This window comes from Prionailurus bengalensis, chromosome D3 (genome assembly GCF_016509475.1).
Source record: "Prionailurus bengalensis isolate Pbe53 chromosome D3, Fcat_Pben_1.1_paternal_pri, whole genome shotgun sequence".
In the NCBI taxonomy this organism is placed as follows: domain Eukaryota; kingdom Metazoa; phylum Chordata; class Mammalia; order Carnivora; family Felidae; genus Prionailurus; species Prionailurus bengalensis.
In genome coordinates this window covers 66,330,375-66,347,311 of record NC_057356.1, presented here as the reverse complement: position 1 = coordinate 66,347,311, position 16,937 = coordinate 66,330,375, and the positions used below count along the sequence as shown (strand labels likewise).

The 16,937-nt window shown below is 45.1% G+C and overlaps 1 pseudogene; it reads left to right on the top strand.

The window, feature by feature from the left end:
• The first annotated feature begins 10,039 nt into the window (after positions 1-10,039).
• LOC122470052 lies at positions 10,040-10,862 on the top strand (annotated as a pseudogene).
• Positions 10,863-16,937: the final 6,075 nt, after the last annotated feature.

Here is a 16,937-nt window from a genome sequence, read left to right as displayed (position 1 = left end):
AAAGTCACTTGCTCTACCAACTGTGCCAGCCCTGTGCCCCTCTTTATGTCCTATAAATAAATTTAATTAAAAAATTTTTATATTATTTTTTATTTTAGAGAGAGAGAAAGCACACAAGCTGGGGAGAGGGAGAGAGAGACAGACAGAGAGACAGAGACAGAGAGAGAATTTTAAGCAGGCTCCACACTCAGCCTGGAGCCTGACATGGGGCTCAATCCCATGATCCTGGGATCATGAGCTGAGCTGAAATCAAGAGTCATACACAACCAACTGAGCCACCCAGGCACCCCTACATCAATTTAATTTCTACTCCAAGGCCCCAGTTGGCAAGAAAGTCCATGTCGGTCATTCCTGAAGCTTCATTTCCCTTCCCCACTTAGGACCCTCAGATCTCAAGTGCCCAGAAAGGTAGGGTGGGGTCTTGTCTTTCATCCAATGTAGATACATCATTTGCCAAACCCCAGTGATGGGCAGTAGCTGACTCTGTTTTCATGTCATTTTGGGGAGCAAAAATCTTTGCTGGCCACCTCCATCAAGGGTAAGGGCACCCACAACTCTCTCCCCCTTTCTAGACCTTCATTTCTTCTTTCTCAAAGGTCATCTCCCTCTTTACCCCTACCCTTCCCCCACAATGTACAGAAAACCCGCTGAGTTTAGATTCGTTCAAAGGACAGGAAGTCATTGAACTCAGGCTCGTCTGCTTTGCACCAAGTCCAAATTAAGGAATTACCAACTGGCCAGTATACTTAAAATGGAAGGGGTGGGGTGGAAAACTATGAGAAACACACAGATTAATATGTCAAAATGTCATCCTGCCACTCATTCATACTCCAGCCCTTTATGGACACCTGCTTTGGAGCCAAGCACCATGCGAGCCCTGGGCACACAGATGTGACCAGAGGAAGTCCTTCCAGGTACAGCACTCAGTCTAGTCTGTCCTAGTAGAGAACACGGACATGAAGTCACCTAACATTAGGACTGTGTGACAAAATAATAGAAATATGCACCCAGAGTCATAAGAGCTGACATGAGAAGCTCCAAGTGTGACCTGGGCCCCGAGGAGGACCCAGCTAGGAGGAGGCCTCTGAGCCAAGACTCAGAGAATGAAGAGAATCTTGCAGCACAGAGAAGAGGAAAGATGTTCTAGGTGGGCATCCCAGTGGAATCTAACAACCAGGCCATCCTGGGAATGAGTGGTCCTGGACGGAAAGCACCCATTTGGGTGTGGTAAGGGCATCAGTTAAGAGACGGGTTTGGGAAAAAGAACAAAGTCCCCTGGAAAGGGCGCCTGGATGACTCAGTTGGTTAAGCGTCCGACTTTGGCTCAGGTCATGATCTCACAGTTCATGACTTCAAGCCCCGAGTGAGTTTGAACTCTGAGTCAGGCTCGCTGCTGTCAGTGTGTAGAGCCTGCTTCAGATCCTCTGTCTCTCTCTCTCTCTCTCTCTCTCTCTCTGCCGCTCCCCTGCACACCTGTGTGCATGCGCCGCACTCTCTCTCTCAAAAATAAAATAAACTTAAAAAAAAAATCCCTGGGGAAAACTAATATGTAACATGGGCTACAGTACTTTTTCCTTTTTTCCTTTCCTGGAGGAGGTGGGAGGGGATGTGCAATAAACAACCCTGTCCCAGTTCCTCCTCTAGTTTGGAACCGATTGAGAAGACAGACACAGGAAATAGACGAACATTTATATGTCAACTTTACAGTAGATGAAAGCCAGATTGGAGGACATGGGGCACATGTGCCGCCCCCAGGGACTTCCTAATATGTCCCAGCCACTGCAGACAGACATTCACCTAGCAGCAGACGGACCTGACAGACTCAGTCCTCCCCCAGAAAGTAGGTTTTCTGTACGATGAGCAGTCCTGAATATACACCCTCTGTAGGCAGGCAAGTCACAAAGAAAATCGTGTATTCGTCAGCCAGGGCTGCCATAGTGAAGTATCACAGGGGACTTAAACAACAGAAAGTTATTTACTGTTTTGGAGGCTGGAAGTCCAAGATCAAGGTGTCAGAGGGTTAGTTTCTTCTAAGGTCTCCTTGGCTTGCAGATGGCCTCCTTCCTACAACGACCTCACAGGACGTCTCTTCAGTCTGTATGGACTGTGTCCTAATCTCCCAAGGATGTGAGCTGTAGTGGATCCAGGCGCACCCTAACAACTCCATTTTGTTTGTTTGTTTGTTTGTTTGTTTATTTATTTCTTCTTAATTTGTATTTATTTTTGAGAGAACGAGAGACAGAGCATGAGCAGGGGAGGGGCAGAGAGAAAAGGAGACACAGAATGCAAAGCAGGCTCCAGGCTCCAGCTGTCAGCCCAGAGCCTGATGTGGGGCTCGAACCCACGAACTGCGAGTTCATGCCCTGAGCCGAAGTCAGCCGCCTAACCAACTGAGCCACCCAGGCGCCCCAAACAACTCCATTTTAACTTAATTACCTCTTGAAAGGCCCTGTCTCCAAATACAGCCACATTCTGAGGTGGCTGGGCATGTGGATTCAGGAAGCTGGTCTTAGTGAAGCAGGCTCTCAGTTCCTTCCTTCAAACTTCCCAGTCAGATGTCTTTCCCGCAGAGAGGGCAAGAGACAGAGACAGAAACCAGGGAGACTTCAGAAATGTGGCTCAGTGGAGCCACCTCCAGATTGGAACACAAGAAGCAGGGAATAAAGGTTCCATGTCACGCCCCATACCCACTCCGTGGGTGCTCACGTTACTACTGTCTTCTGAAATAAAGGAGTACCCTACATTTCTATAGAAATCAAACTTGTCTCAGCACTGCACATTCATGAAACAAAGGATAGAAAGTAAGGTAAGAGAGTTTCCAGGAATCAAGAATCACCTAATCCTCCTTGTTCCTTTGCAGGTGAAGGAAGCCAGGCCCAGAAGTTCAAGAGTCCAGCCAGGGGCCACTTGACTAATTAGCGGCCACCTGTCTTCCAGCTGTACCAAATGTCACACGTTCACTTGATGTTAAGGTCCCCTCCACAAAACCTTCTTCCATCTTTATGCCCTCTTTCTGTGAAGTGCCCATCCTGAAGATCAGCAAAACTGTTTGAACAGGGAATTGAAGTAAAACATTCTGAGAGCCGTTAATTGCTTAGGAAGGTCTGGAGCACCCTGGGCCACGCAGGGTGCTTATTTATATTCACGTCCCCTGTGTCCAGCACGGGGCTGATCCACAGTGGGCACCCAGTTCACATTAGCCCATCATGACTGAAGAGCTAGAAAACTGGACATGGGAAACATTTTTTCAGAAGTGGGTGAAGAAGGAAGGGTTCCTTAAACAATAGAGCTGTGAGCTCGGCATCGATCTGAGGCCTCTGCTGGGTTTGTTTGCTGGCACATCTCCCCAGTTCTCCAGAGATCTTTCAAGGTCATCTTGAGCACTTTCCTCTCCTTTGTCCTCATATCAAATTGGTCTCCAAGTCCTCTCACATCTCCTTCTTTTCCATCTCTGTTGCCACATCCTGGCCTGGGCCCTTATCACTTCGTGCTGGTCTGGACTCATGTGTCGAGCAGGGTTGAGCACAGAGGCCTGGGAGGGAGCTACGAGGCTATCTTGGCAGATCAGGCTGCAGTGTGCATTTGTTCTGTCTCCCCTCCCCCTCCACGGCCTGCGTCTTCCTTCTTATCGGTCCCCTTCGTATGGACCCCCTGCTTCCTCCTTGCACCAGCTCCCAGCTCCTCACTCCGCCAGTCTACACTGGCCACCCGCTCACCACCTCACCCATGCCTACCCCTCCCCCATCCCCTACTTCAGGTTTCAATTAACTAGCCGACCATAGAAAGATTCCAGCAAATTTATTCTCCCTGAAATAGAAGTGACCCATAACAAGGCTTAATGAGGTCATCCTCCAAGGAATTTAATAAGGGACAATCACTTCAGCCAGTCAAATGAGCATGTGAGCTGTGTCTGAGGGAGTATTTGGGGGAGGGAAGGCAGAGGGTTGATGTGTCACCTCTGGGGCTTGTTGGTGGTCTGGGTTCCCTGTGACAGGCGGTACGAGTGGGGAAAGCAAGGGGACGTGATGGATTGGCCTGGTGGGAGAACACGGAAGCACACCCTCACCCACTTCAGAGAGTTGCCAAGAGCTCACAGGAAACCTGATGCCCTCCCTGACTCAGCTCCCCCTGAGTTCCCCAGGTCAGTTCCCGAGGTCACCAGCCCAAGAGCTTTAGGTGTCTGGAGATGAAGACTGTGAGAGGGGAATCTTCTGCCCCTTCCTAAGCTACAGAGATGGGGGCGGGTGCCCAGCGTGGTAAAGCGTCCCTTCCAGAGCAGGGAAAAGAGGATGCTTGTTTTTCCTGCTTCTGAAAGATGATCGCTCCTGCAGCCAGGAGCAATGCCAGCTGTGGTCAGTGTCCAGCCTGGCAGCCGAGTCACTGGGGACTCAGGGTGAGTCTTCAGCTGCCTGCATTTTTCTCTGCCTGTGCACCAGCTGCCTCAATGACACCTTTCCTGCATCTGCTTACCCACTGAGAGAACTAGTCTCCCCCCAGCTCCTAACTCAAAAGCACCCAGCAAATGCCCCGTACATAGAGTCTCCAAAAGCTGGAGCTGGAAAGACTCCTATGTGTGCCCACTTCCCCAGTTTGCAGATGAACAACTGGAGCCCAGGGAGGTTAAGGGAGGTCTCTGACATGCTGGTTCTCTATGTTGCATAACCAATGACCACAATCTAGTGGATTAAAACAACACACACTTATTAGGTCAGTTTCCACGGATCAGGATCCTGGGTTTGGCTTAGCTGGGTCCACTGCTTCTGAGTTTTGCTATGTTGGAATCCAGGTATCAGTTGGAGCTGATGTCTCATCAGAGTCTCAAGTGGGGAAAGATCTGTTTCCAGGCCCCTTCGAGTTGCTGGCAGCATTTCCTCCTTCGTGAATTCATCTTATGGTTGCAGGACTGAGATCTCGATTTCTTGCTGGTGGTCAGGTGGATGTTTTCTGTGACTAATGCCTGCCCATAGTTCCCTGCCAAATGGGCCTCTCCCGAGGCCCTCTAACAGCACCTCAGCCCCTCCAAAGCCAACAACTGACAGAGTCTCTGATCTCAGGGAGGGCCTAGTCTCTCTTTTAAAGGCTTTTGCCTGATTAAGTCAGGTTCACTCAGTATAATCTGCCCTTTGATTAAATAAAAATCAATTGATTTGAGATTTTAATTACATCTTCAAAATCTCTTCACCTTTGCCAGATTCTAGTTACTTAGAAGCAAGTCACAGGTCCTGCCCACTCTCAAAGGGAGGGGCTTATACAGGGCATGCATGATGCAGGAGACATGAATCTTTGGGCCATCCTAGGGTCTGTCTACCACATTTAATATCACATAGCTAGATAATAGAAGCGATATGATATAGAACCTAGATTTCACATAGAAAGAGGTCCTGGGGACCGGTTATGTTTTAGAACTGAGAATGTTCGATTTTGGAAAGACAATCAAGTGCTTACACCATAGACTCACAACACACACAGTGGAGTCTGGGACAACACCCTGTGATCAAATACTGTAGGAATACATGAGTACTCCCACCAAGTGGTCCACATACACCAAAATCAGTGGTGTTGTGTTCGGGTGAGGTTTTGTTGCCAAATGAATTCACGGCAGATAAGTTTTGCCAAACGAATTATGAAAGACCTTTGGGTTTCTAAAGCTTTGGAAATTCTAGCAAGGGATTGTGGACCTACAATAACTAACACTCATCAAGTTCTTGCCCTATGCCAGACTCAGGCTAAGTCCTGTGCAGTCTCACAGACCTGTGGAAGGAGAGTATTTTCGAGATATTAACCATTTCCCTCCCTTTCCCTCTTCTCATTCAGGTGGGCTATGCATTCATTGATGTGGGAGTGGGAGGAGGCTGAGTAGGAAAGAGCTTGAAAGTCTCTGTTGCTTATGGGTTCCCAAAGCTGCTCAAGCCCCAGATTGAGAAGGGGATGTGCAGTTCTGATAAAACACGTGGTACAAGCAAAAACCAAACCAAAACAAAAAACTGGACATAGATCCCTCACCCTAGGATAGGAAAGAGAAGGCCTGGGTTTTCTGGAAGCACAACCTTCACTGGCAGGACCCCGAGGATAAGGGCTGCATGCTGCATCTGGAGAGGCTACTGTCTTGGGTGGCCTCCTGCATGCTTCTCCTGGAACAGAGAGGAGGGGCATCCTAACTGGACGCTCTTGGCCGTGGGGCTGTCCTTCCTGCCTTCTCATAGTATTGTGCAAGTGAGACCCCTCTTTGGAGCCAGAACAAGTCTATTTTTCCCCTGCCCGTACAGGGCTGGTTGTTGAATATATACTGCTCAATAAATACTCACTGAATGACTCTCTTCAGTGAGGACTTGAAGGGTGGTGGGTGTGTGGGTGCCCTAGGCCCCTCCCCGTAGGGGTTCCTATGCAGTTAACTTCTGAAGTGTTTGATTTGGCAGACCCTCTGAGCTACTTCATTATGGTCCATGTCAGTTTCCATTACATCATCCTCCACTCAAGGGACCAGAGCCTCGTGCTAAATTGGTGTGACCCTGAGGCCTGAAGTGGGAGAGTGGTTTGGGTGCTGGGCTATGCCCCCATTGGAGTGAGTCCCACCATGTCGATTGACTCTAGTCCAGGAACCCCCCCACCCCTCTCCATGGCCTTTCAAGGAATGGGTGGGTCTTTTTTTTTTTTTTTTCCCCTTTGGAAGTGTTTTTTTAAGTGTGACTGCCCTCTGGTGGCTAAAATTATATATGTAAATACCCCATGGGGAATGAGAGTTTGCCTAACCGAGCAGGTTACCGAGTTTGTTTGGGATATGGGTGGGAGGATCGGAAGTAACACCCCTTTCTGCATCTGTTGGAACAAAGGTCGGATTTCAGGTACTTAATTGGACCTGGATCATTTTGGCTATAAGCTTCCTGAGGGCTGGAACCACTTCTGTTTCTGAGTGCCTAGCACAGGGTCTGGCACACAATAAGTGCTCAGAAATACCCACTGAATGAAGGGATCAACTTGCAGGCGTGGCTTGAAGGAAGAAAATGCAACCTCATTCATTTTTACCTTATTTTGTTGCTTCTTCAATAGGTGATTCATAGATGCTGAAAAGGCATTTGAAAAAATTCACCATCTATTATTTATTTTTTAAAAACTTAAAAAATCAGAATAGGGGGACTTCTTTGACATGATAAATAAACAAATCTGAACTGAGGCTTAAAGATGAAATTCCTTTACTGAAAGGATTTTTACTCAACTCAGGAACACAAGGCTGTTCCTTTTGGCAGATTGTATGTTCCAAAGGTGACCACAAGGAAATCTTTTATCCCACATGCTTTTCTTAGAATGTAATACTGACAATCCAACTACTGGGTGAAGAGTCTATGTTCCTCCCTTGCCCTTGACTCTGTGGGTGGTCTTCGCAAATCTGTCTGGGAAGATATAGTACGGTGTAAGTGATGCTTTGTGACTTAAAAAAAAAAAAGAAAGTTTATTCATTTAGGGGCACCTGGGTGGCTCAGTTGGTTAAGCAACTGACTCTTGATTTCGGCTCAGATCATGATCTCTTGGTTTTGTGAGGTTAAGCCCTGCACTGGGCTCTGTGCTGACAGTGGCGAATCTAGCTTGGAATTCTCTCTCTTCCTCTCTCTCTGCCCCTCCCCCATGCATACACTGTCTCTCTCAAAATAAATAAAGTTAAAAAAAAACATTTAAAGTCTATTTATTTTGAGAGAGAGAGTGTGTGTGCACAAGTGGGGGAAGGGCAGAGAGAGAGAGAGAGAGGGAGAGAGAAAATTCCAAGCAGGCTCCACACTGTCAGCCCAGGGCCTGACTCAGGGCTTGAACTCACACTGTGAGATCATGACCCAGGCTGAAACCAAGAGCCAGATGCTTAATTGACTGAGCCACCCAGGAGCTCTGATGCTTTGTGACTTTTAAGGTTAGATCATAACAATGCAATACACCTCTGTCTTTCTACTTCTGTCATGCCAGCTACCATATTGGGAGAGATCACTCAGAGAGGTTATGTGCAAGTGTGTCAGCCAGAGGCTGGCAGCCTGGGACCCCAGCCAACAGCCAGCAAGAACCACCAGAAATGTTGAGTGAAGACATCTATGATTCCACCCCTCAGCTACTGAATCATTCCCAGCCTTTAAATCTTTAAACTTGAGGCAGCGGATAGATAGTAAGGAGAAAGGATAAGTCATGCCCACTGTGCCCTGTCCAGATTCCCCATCTACAGAACCTGTGATTATTTCATGCCAGTTTGGGGGTAGTTTGTTACACAGCAATGATGACTAAAACATTTACTATTACCACTATCACCACCTTGGTATTGCCACGAGAGTACCTCCTAAGAAAAAAATGAGAGGAATCAAAATTGATAAGGGGGAAGTAAATTCGTCATTTTTTTGCAGTGAAATAATTACATATCTGGAAAAGCCAACAAAACCAGCTGAAAAAGAGTTAGAACAATAAGACAATTCAATAAGGGGCTGGGTTCAAAACCCAATTTATTTCCATTTTTTACTTGCATTAATGACCAGTCAACGTTGTGACTCCCATTATCAAGATTTCCGTAACGCTGGAATCAATTCTCATTTAGAGACACCATCCACAGAGGATACACACCAGTGGCCAGTTTAGCAAATAAAAATACAAGATGCCCAGTTAGATTTGAATTTCAGATAAACAAAAAAAGCCCCTTACTGTACCCCGCTTCATACATTTTCCTAAGAAATTAATTTTATTCCAAACAGATATTGTTGCTCAGAGAGCAAGGCTGGACACCCTCCCTCTGGAATTTCTCCCTTGGGCAATGGTTTTATTAGATGTACCAAGGCGCTTAAAGCTTTTCCCACAATGTTTGCATCTACCCAGTGTTGAACTGAATGGGTATATTGGTACTTATGGCCCATGTGAATAATAAAAGGAGAGAAGAAAGATGAATTACAATGTTTGCACTTTTAAAAAATATTTTTACACATTTTTTAAACGTTTATTTATTTCAGAGAGAAAGAAACAGAGCGCAAGTAGGGGAGGGAGACACAGAATCTGAAGCAGGCTCCAGACTCCGAGCTGTCAGCACAGAACCTGACGCAGGGCTCAAACTCTTGAACCATGAGATCAGGACCTGAGCCAAAGTCGGATGCTTAACCGACTGACCCATCCAGGTGCCCCTTAACATTTACTATTTATTTATTTATTTATTTATTACCATTTATTTTTGAGAGACAGAGAGAGACAGAACATGAGCAGGAGAGGGGCAGAGAGAGAGAGCGAGAGGGGGAGAGAGAGAGAGAGAGAGAGACAGAATCCGAAGCAGCCTACAGGCTCTGAGCTGTCAGCACAGAGTCTGACGTGGGGTTTGAACCCACAAACTGCTAAATCATGCCCTGAGTTAAAGTCGGATGCTTAACTGACTGAGCCACCCAGGCACCCTATTTTTTATTTTTTTAAGTAAGCTCTACACCCAAGGTGGGGCTTGAACTCACAACCCCAAGATCAAGAGTCACATGCTCTACTGACTGAGCCAGCCAGGCACCCCTATAATGTTTGCACTTCATATGTCCACAGTGTTTCAGTGGTCTGTAAGTCAGTTATAAACACGTCTGATTGATATCAGGGTTTTGAGATGATATTTGCTTCCTACAAAAGGATGTGAACTGGGGTGACTGGGTGGCTCAGTCGAGCGTCCGACTTCGGCTCGGGTCATGATCTCACAGTTGGTGAGTTTGAGCCCCGTGTTGGGCTCTGTGCTGACAGCTCAGAGCCTGGAGCCTGCTTCTGATTCTGTGTCTCCCTCTCTCTCTGCCCCTAACCCGCTCGCATTCTGTCTCTGTCTCAAAAATAAATAAACATTTAAAAAAAAAAAAGGATATGAACTGAAGTATAAATTTCAGACCAAGTGGGGTGATATGGAGAAATCTACATTAAAGCATAAACGGGGCACCTGGGTGGCTCAGTCAGTTGAGCATCCGACTGTTGGTTTCAGTTCAGGTCATGATCTCACGGTTCACGGGTTCGAGCCCTATGTCAGGGTCTGTGCTGACAGCGGAGAGCCTGCTTGGGATTCTCTCTCTCTGTCCTTCCCCCACTCATGCTCTCTCTCTCTCTCTCTCTTTCAAAATAAATAAATAAACTTTAAAAAAAAGTATAATTCTTTCTACCTTTGAGAAATGTGCTGAATCATAAATGGTGTGGGAGAGGAAAGCTGAAAGCCGGGCAATAATACAACAGAAGTGTCTGCCAAGGTTCTCTTTTTGCCGCATCTGCTGGGAGAATGAAGACTGTTCTCAGCAATGAGACTGTCAACATTCCAGAAAGTGTTGACATCACTCTGAAGGGGTGCACTGTTACCGTGAAGGACCCCAGAGGAACACTGTGGAGGACTTTCAGTCACATCAATGTAGAACTCATAGTCGTTGAAAAGATAAAGGAGAGGCTCTGAACTGATAAATGGCAGAGAAATGGAAAGGAACTGGCTACCGCCCGCGTTATCTGCAGTCATATACAGAACATGCTTGGGGGCGTTACACCGGGCTTCCGTTACAAGATGAGGTCTGTATACACTCATTTCTCCATCAGTGTTGTTATTCAAGATAATGGTTCTCTTATTGAAATCCAAAATTTCTTGGGCAAAAAATACACCCATGGGATTCAGATGAGGCCTGGCATTACTTTTTTAGTATCTCAATCCCAGAAAGGTGAGTTAATTCTTGAAGGAAATGACATTGAACTTGTATCAAATTCAGCTGCTTTGATTCTGTATGCCACAAGAGTTAAAAACAAGGATATCAGGAGGTTTTGGGGTGGTATCTGTTTCTGAAAAGGGAACAGTTCAGCAGGCTGATGAATGAAAGCTAAGTTGCCCAGCTACAGAAACAGCAAGATGCCAGATGATTCCTCAGACTTATCTGTGGTATTTTAAAGATACAATAAAAGATGCATATTGATTGGTGGGGGGGAGAGAGAAATGTCTAACAGCAGCAGATTAACGAGAGCAAGATCGGTGATCTGGAAGACAGGTTGGTAAAAATATCCAGACTTGAGGAGAGAAAAATACGGAAAAAATTGAGGGGCGCTAGGGTGGCTCAGTCAACTGAGCATCCGACTCTTGAATTTGGCTCAGCTCATGGTCCCAGGGTCATGGGATAGAGACCTGCATCGGGCTCTGCGCTGAGTATAAAGCCTACTTGAGATTCTTAATCTCTCTCTCCCTCTTCTCCTTTCCCCCACCTTACGTGCTCTCTCTCTAAAATAAAAAAAAATTAAAATTAAAAAAAATATGTTAAAAATATTTTTCAAATATCTGTAGATACTGTTTTGATGAATAAGTTCCAATTAATATAAAACGATGTTAATTTCTGACCTCATATTAGCTTTTTGTTACTGTGTATTTTCTCAGTCATTGGTTACTAATTTTACAATTTTTTAAAATATGTTTTACTTATTCTTTTTGAGAGAGAGAGAGAGGCAGAGTGTGAGTGGGGAGGGACAGAGAGAGAGGGAGACACAGAATTTGAAGCAGGCTTCATTCGGGCTCTGGGCTGTCGACACAGAACCCAACGCGGGGCTTGAACTCATGAACTGCGAGATCATGACTGAACCGAAGTTGGACACTCAATCGACTGAGCCGGAAACTGAGACCCAAAGAAGTAAAATGACTGACCAGGTGTCACACCCAGTCACTGACTGAGTTGGGATTAGAACCCAGGCTTATTTCCCACCCCAAGGATCTTTCCTCTGTGTCACCTACTTTTGGCTAAACTGTAGTAAGTCTCAATCTCCCTTATATGGCCTTGCATTAACATTGTAGTTTCCTTGCCTATAAGACCAAAATTTGGATGGGACAGTCCCTTCCAGTCTGATATTCTGTGAATTTATAAACCGCTGGAGACTGAGGGGGAAATTCTTATCTATCTTTGAGGTCCCACAACCTAACACATAGTATTTAATAAAGCTTGTTAACAAGTAAGTGAATGAATGAATGGGTGATGAGGGAGGGAGGGAAACTATTATATCCTTTGGACACCTGGGAGTTTACGAGATGCCTTCATGGTTACATTGCCAGGAAGCAGGATCAGTGTCTGAACATGCCGTAGAAAATCTGGATCCTGAAAAGGCCAGAGAGAGCAATTCTCTTTCACAACGCAGTGGAGGCAGGCTGTCAGCCCACGACCGCTGCTGCAGAATTTAAAGAAAATTGTCATTGTGCGAGCTGGGCATGGTAGGATCAACCTAAAAATATATACCTGTACAACGTGAGAGGAAGCCAAGGTCAGAAGGACAGGCGTGCAGCGTGGTACCAAACACAGCTGGCAGAGTGGCCTCTTCAGGTTGTCTCTCGTCAAAGACAGGACACACAGGTACAGGGTCCTGGCCACACTGTGGTGTGCCATTGGTCATGTGCTCCCATGATAAATCACAAGAAGAAGATCCCCTGGCAACCAAACAGGCTCCAAGGACATCCACACACAATCCTCAGTCTACTCTTAAAATAGCTTCGGAAGCATCTTGATGAGAAACGGCTTTTCATTCATGCTGCACTTCTCACCCAACGTGCGGCTCCACAGGCCTCCCATGCAGCAGAAGCTGTAACAGCTAATCCTATTCTGCTGGCAACTCAAGCCCCTGCCCAGGCCATGACTTCTCTCTCTCTCTCTTTTTTTTTTTTTTGGAAAGGTTTTATTTTTAAATAATCTCCACACCCAACATGGGCTTCGAACTTACAACCCGGAGATCAAGAGTCGTATGCTCCGCTGCCTGAGCCAGCTGCGTGCCCCAGGACTTCTTAATTTAGTATAAGCAAAGGCAAATCTACTGCCAGTACTGCCCTTCCCACAAGGCGGAATATGAGGCAAAGCACAGGGCCTCTTCACGGCATGGCCCTCAATAATGCAATGGTCCCTCGATTTGTGCCACCCTGGCTGGACTCACACAGACAGCTGAAACTGGGGGGAGAAAGTTTCACAGACCTAGAAATGGGGGTGTAATGAAGCAGCACAAGCAAAATGGTCAGAGCAAAATGGTCAAAATCAGGTATCAAAAGCTGGCTTTAGGCAGAGACAACGACACACAATGTACGCTCCTAGATTGGAAAAACAATTGTTATGAAGTACATTATTTTTTTCATAAACATTTTATCTGCCTGAGCATCCCATGGGTTTTTTTAAAAGATTTTATTTTCAAGTAATCTCTATACCCACCGTGAGACTCGAACTTAGAACCCCAAGATCAAGAGTCACAGTTTCCACTGACTGAGCCAGCCAGGCGCCACTGAGCATCCTGCATTAAAAAATTTTTTTTCACATTTATTTATTTATTTTTGAGAGACAGAGAGAGACAGAGCACAAGCGGGGCATGGGCAGAGAGAGAAGGAGACACAGAATCTGAAGCAGGCTCCAGGCTCCGAGCTGTCAGCACAGAGCCTGAAGCGGGGCTCGAACCCACAAATGGCGAGATCGTGACCTGAGCCAAAGTCAGATGCCCAACTGACTGAGCCACCCAGGCGCCCCAGCATCCTGCATTTAAAAAGCTGAAGGGTAGGGGCACCTGGGTGGCTCAATGAGTTAAGTGTCCGACTCTTGATTTTGGCTCAGGTCATGATCTCATGGTTCATGAGTTTGAGCCCTGCATTGGGCTCCATGCTGATAGCAAAGAGTCTGCTTAAGATTTTCTCTCTCCTTCTCTCTCTGCACCTCCTCCACTATCACTCTCTCTCTCACACAAAAGAGAAATAAACACTGAAGTATAATTAACAGTGTTATATTAATTTCAGGTGTAAAACATGATTCAACAATTCTATACGTTACACAGTGCTCACAGGTAAGTACAGTCAGTCATTGTCACCAAACATTTTTACAATCTTATTGGCTATATTCCTTATGCTGCACTTTTTACCTCTGTGACTTATTTATTTTGTAACTGGAAGTTTGTATGTCTTAATCCCCTTTATCTATTTCACCCATCCCCCCACCTGTGAGGCACATTATTCAGACAACCGGAGAAATTTGAGTCTGGACTATATATTAGATAGAAATACTACATCAGTTAAATTTTCCGAATTTGTTCATTTTACTGTGATTATCTAAGCATGTCTCTGTACTTAAGAGATTGATTTAGGGGGTATTTAGGGATATAGCAGTGGTTCTCTATAGATAGACATGAAGTCCAGGGGTCAGAATTAGAGACAAAAACCAGAAGCTCCCTCTCACACACTGCCCACACATCCATATGGGTGCATTTGATGTTTCCAGAAAATATGCATGCTAGAGACCTGGAAATGGAATTAGAACAAAAGGCTGAATTCTGGGCTGCTCTGGCTATCTGCTTGCCCACACCATGCATCTATGTGCAGGGATGGACACTCACTTTGCTACGTCATCTGTGATAGAAACAGCTCCACTTCTTCCTTGTTAATCTGCATACCTTTTCTTCAACAGCTTTATTCAAATATAATTCACATACTGTACAATTCACCCATTTAAAGTATATAATTCATGGGGCACCTGGGTGGCTCAGTTGGGTAAGCATCCGACTTCAGCTCAGGTCATGATCTCATGGTTGGTGAGTTCAAACCCCATGTCAAGCTCTGTGCTGACAGCTCAGGGCCTGGAGCCTGCTTCAGACTTCATCTCCCTCTCTCTCTGCCCCTCCTCTGCTCATGCTCATGCTCTGTCTCTCTCTTTCAAAAATAAACATTAAAAAAATAATAAAGTATATAATTCAGGGCACCTGGTTGGCTCATTTGGTTGAGTGTCTGACTTCGGCTCAGGTCACCATCTCACGGTTCATGAGTTCGAGCCCCACATCAGGCTCACTGCTGTCAGTGCCATGCCTTCATCAGATCCTCTGTCCCCTTCTTCCTCTGTCCCTCCCCTCCCTCTCAAAAATAAACATTAAAACAATAAAGTATACGATTCAATGGTTTTCAATATATTCACAGACATGTGCAACCATTACCTCAAAAGGAACACTGTACCCTTAGCTCTCAGCCCGTACCTCTCATCCTCCCAGCCCTAAGCACCATCAATTGACTTTCTATCTCTGGACATTTCATATGAATAGAATCCTATTACATGTGGTCTTTTGTGACTGTCTTCTTTCACTTCCCATAATGCTTTCAAGGGTCATCCAAGGTGTAGCATGTACTGGTATTTCATTCCTTTTTATTTCATGGTCGAATAATGTTCCATTGTGAGGACAGAACATATTTTGTTTGTCCACTCATCAGCTGGGGGGCATTTGGGTTGTTATGAATAATGCTAATACAAACATTCACGTATAAGTTTTTGTGTGGACATATGTTTTCATTTCTTTCGGGTATATACTTAGGAGTTGAATTGCTGGGTCATACAGTAACCTTATATTTAATCATTTGAGACCCTGCCAAACCATTTTCTGAAATGACTCTAGCATTTTCTTCCTACCATTAATGTAGGAGGGTTCTAATTTGTCCACATCTTCACCAACACTTGTAATTTTTTGTCCTAGCCAGCTTGTGAGCAGGGGGTAGTATATCTCACTCTGGTTTTGATTTTTATGTCCCTGATAACTAATGATGTCAAACATCTTTTCATGTGGTTATTTGGGCAACTGTACATCCTCACTGGAGACATGTCTATTCAAATACCTTACCCATTTTTTTAATCGGATTTTTTTGCCTTTTATTATTATTTTTTAAGTCAATTTATTTATTGTGAGAGAGAGAGAAAGAGGGGGGGGGAAACATGGGGGAGTAGCGGAGAGTGAGGGAGAGAGAGAAAATCTCAACTAGGCTCTGCATTGTCAGGGCAGAGCCCAACGAGGGGCTCTATCCCACGAACTGTGAGATCATGACCTGAGCTGAAGTCAAGAGTCAGATGCCCGACCGACCAAGTCACCCAGGCATCCCGCCTTTTATTATTGAGTTGTAAGTTTTTACAGATTCTGGATACAAGTACCTTATCAGATATGGGATATGCAAGTATTTCCCCCCATTCTGCAGATTGTCTAGTCACTTAAAAAAAAAAATTTTAAGTAATCTCTACACCCAACATGGGCTGAAACTTACAACCCTGATATCAAGAGTCGCATGCTCCACCCACTGAGCCAGCCAAACACCCATATTTACTTTCTTAATGGTATCTTTTGAAAGACAAAAATTTTTTTTGAAGATCCAATATTTTTAATTTATTATTTTATTTTAGATAGGGGGAGAGAGAGCATTAGTGGCAGAGAGAGGCAGAGGCAGAGGGAAAGAGGGAATCTATTTTTTTTAGACCCTCATCATCTTGTTTTTTTTTTTCCTTCATCATCTTCTTGTAACATAAGTTCTTATATAAAATACACTGAGAGTTTATTACATTCTGTAGTCTTGATAAAAAGGTAAGCCACAGATGTTTTCACAAAATTGTAATTATATATGTAGCTTTTGTTTTTTCTTTTCAGATTCACCTGTTTATTTTTTTTTCTTCTAAATACAATTTATTGTCAAGTTGGCTAACATACAGTGTATACAGTGTGCTCTTGGTTTCGGGGGGTAGATTTCCATGATTCGTCACTTATATACAACACCTAGTGCTTATCCCAACAAGCACCCTCCTCAATGCCCATCACCTGTTTCCCACCCCCCACCCCCACCCCCACCAGGGAAAGAGAAAATCTTAAGCAGGCTCTAGACTCAGCCTGGAGCCTGACATGGGGCTTGATCCCTTGACCCTGGGATCATGACCTGAACCAAAATAAAAAATCGGACATTCAATCGACTGAGCTACCCAGGAGCCCCGAAACACAAAAGTTGGCCAGTTTTAGCTATTTCCATGTAGTAAGCTGGGGCAATCATAGGACTCACCTATTTTTCTCTTGTCTTATCAATGAATGTCCTGTGCTTCTTTGTTATTCAGTATCTGAAGACTATTGTTTCTTAATTTTTGTTTGTTTTTCTGTGTAAATCAAGGCAGTCAGTCTGATCACTCTTCTCCACCTGGGCCAAAAGC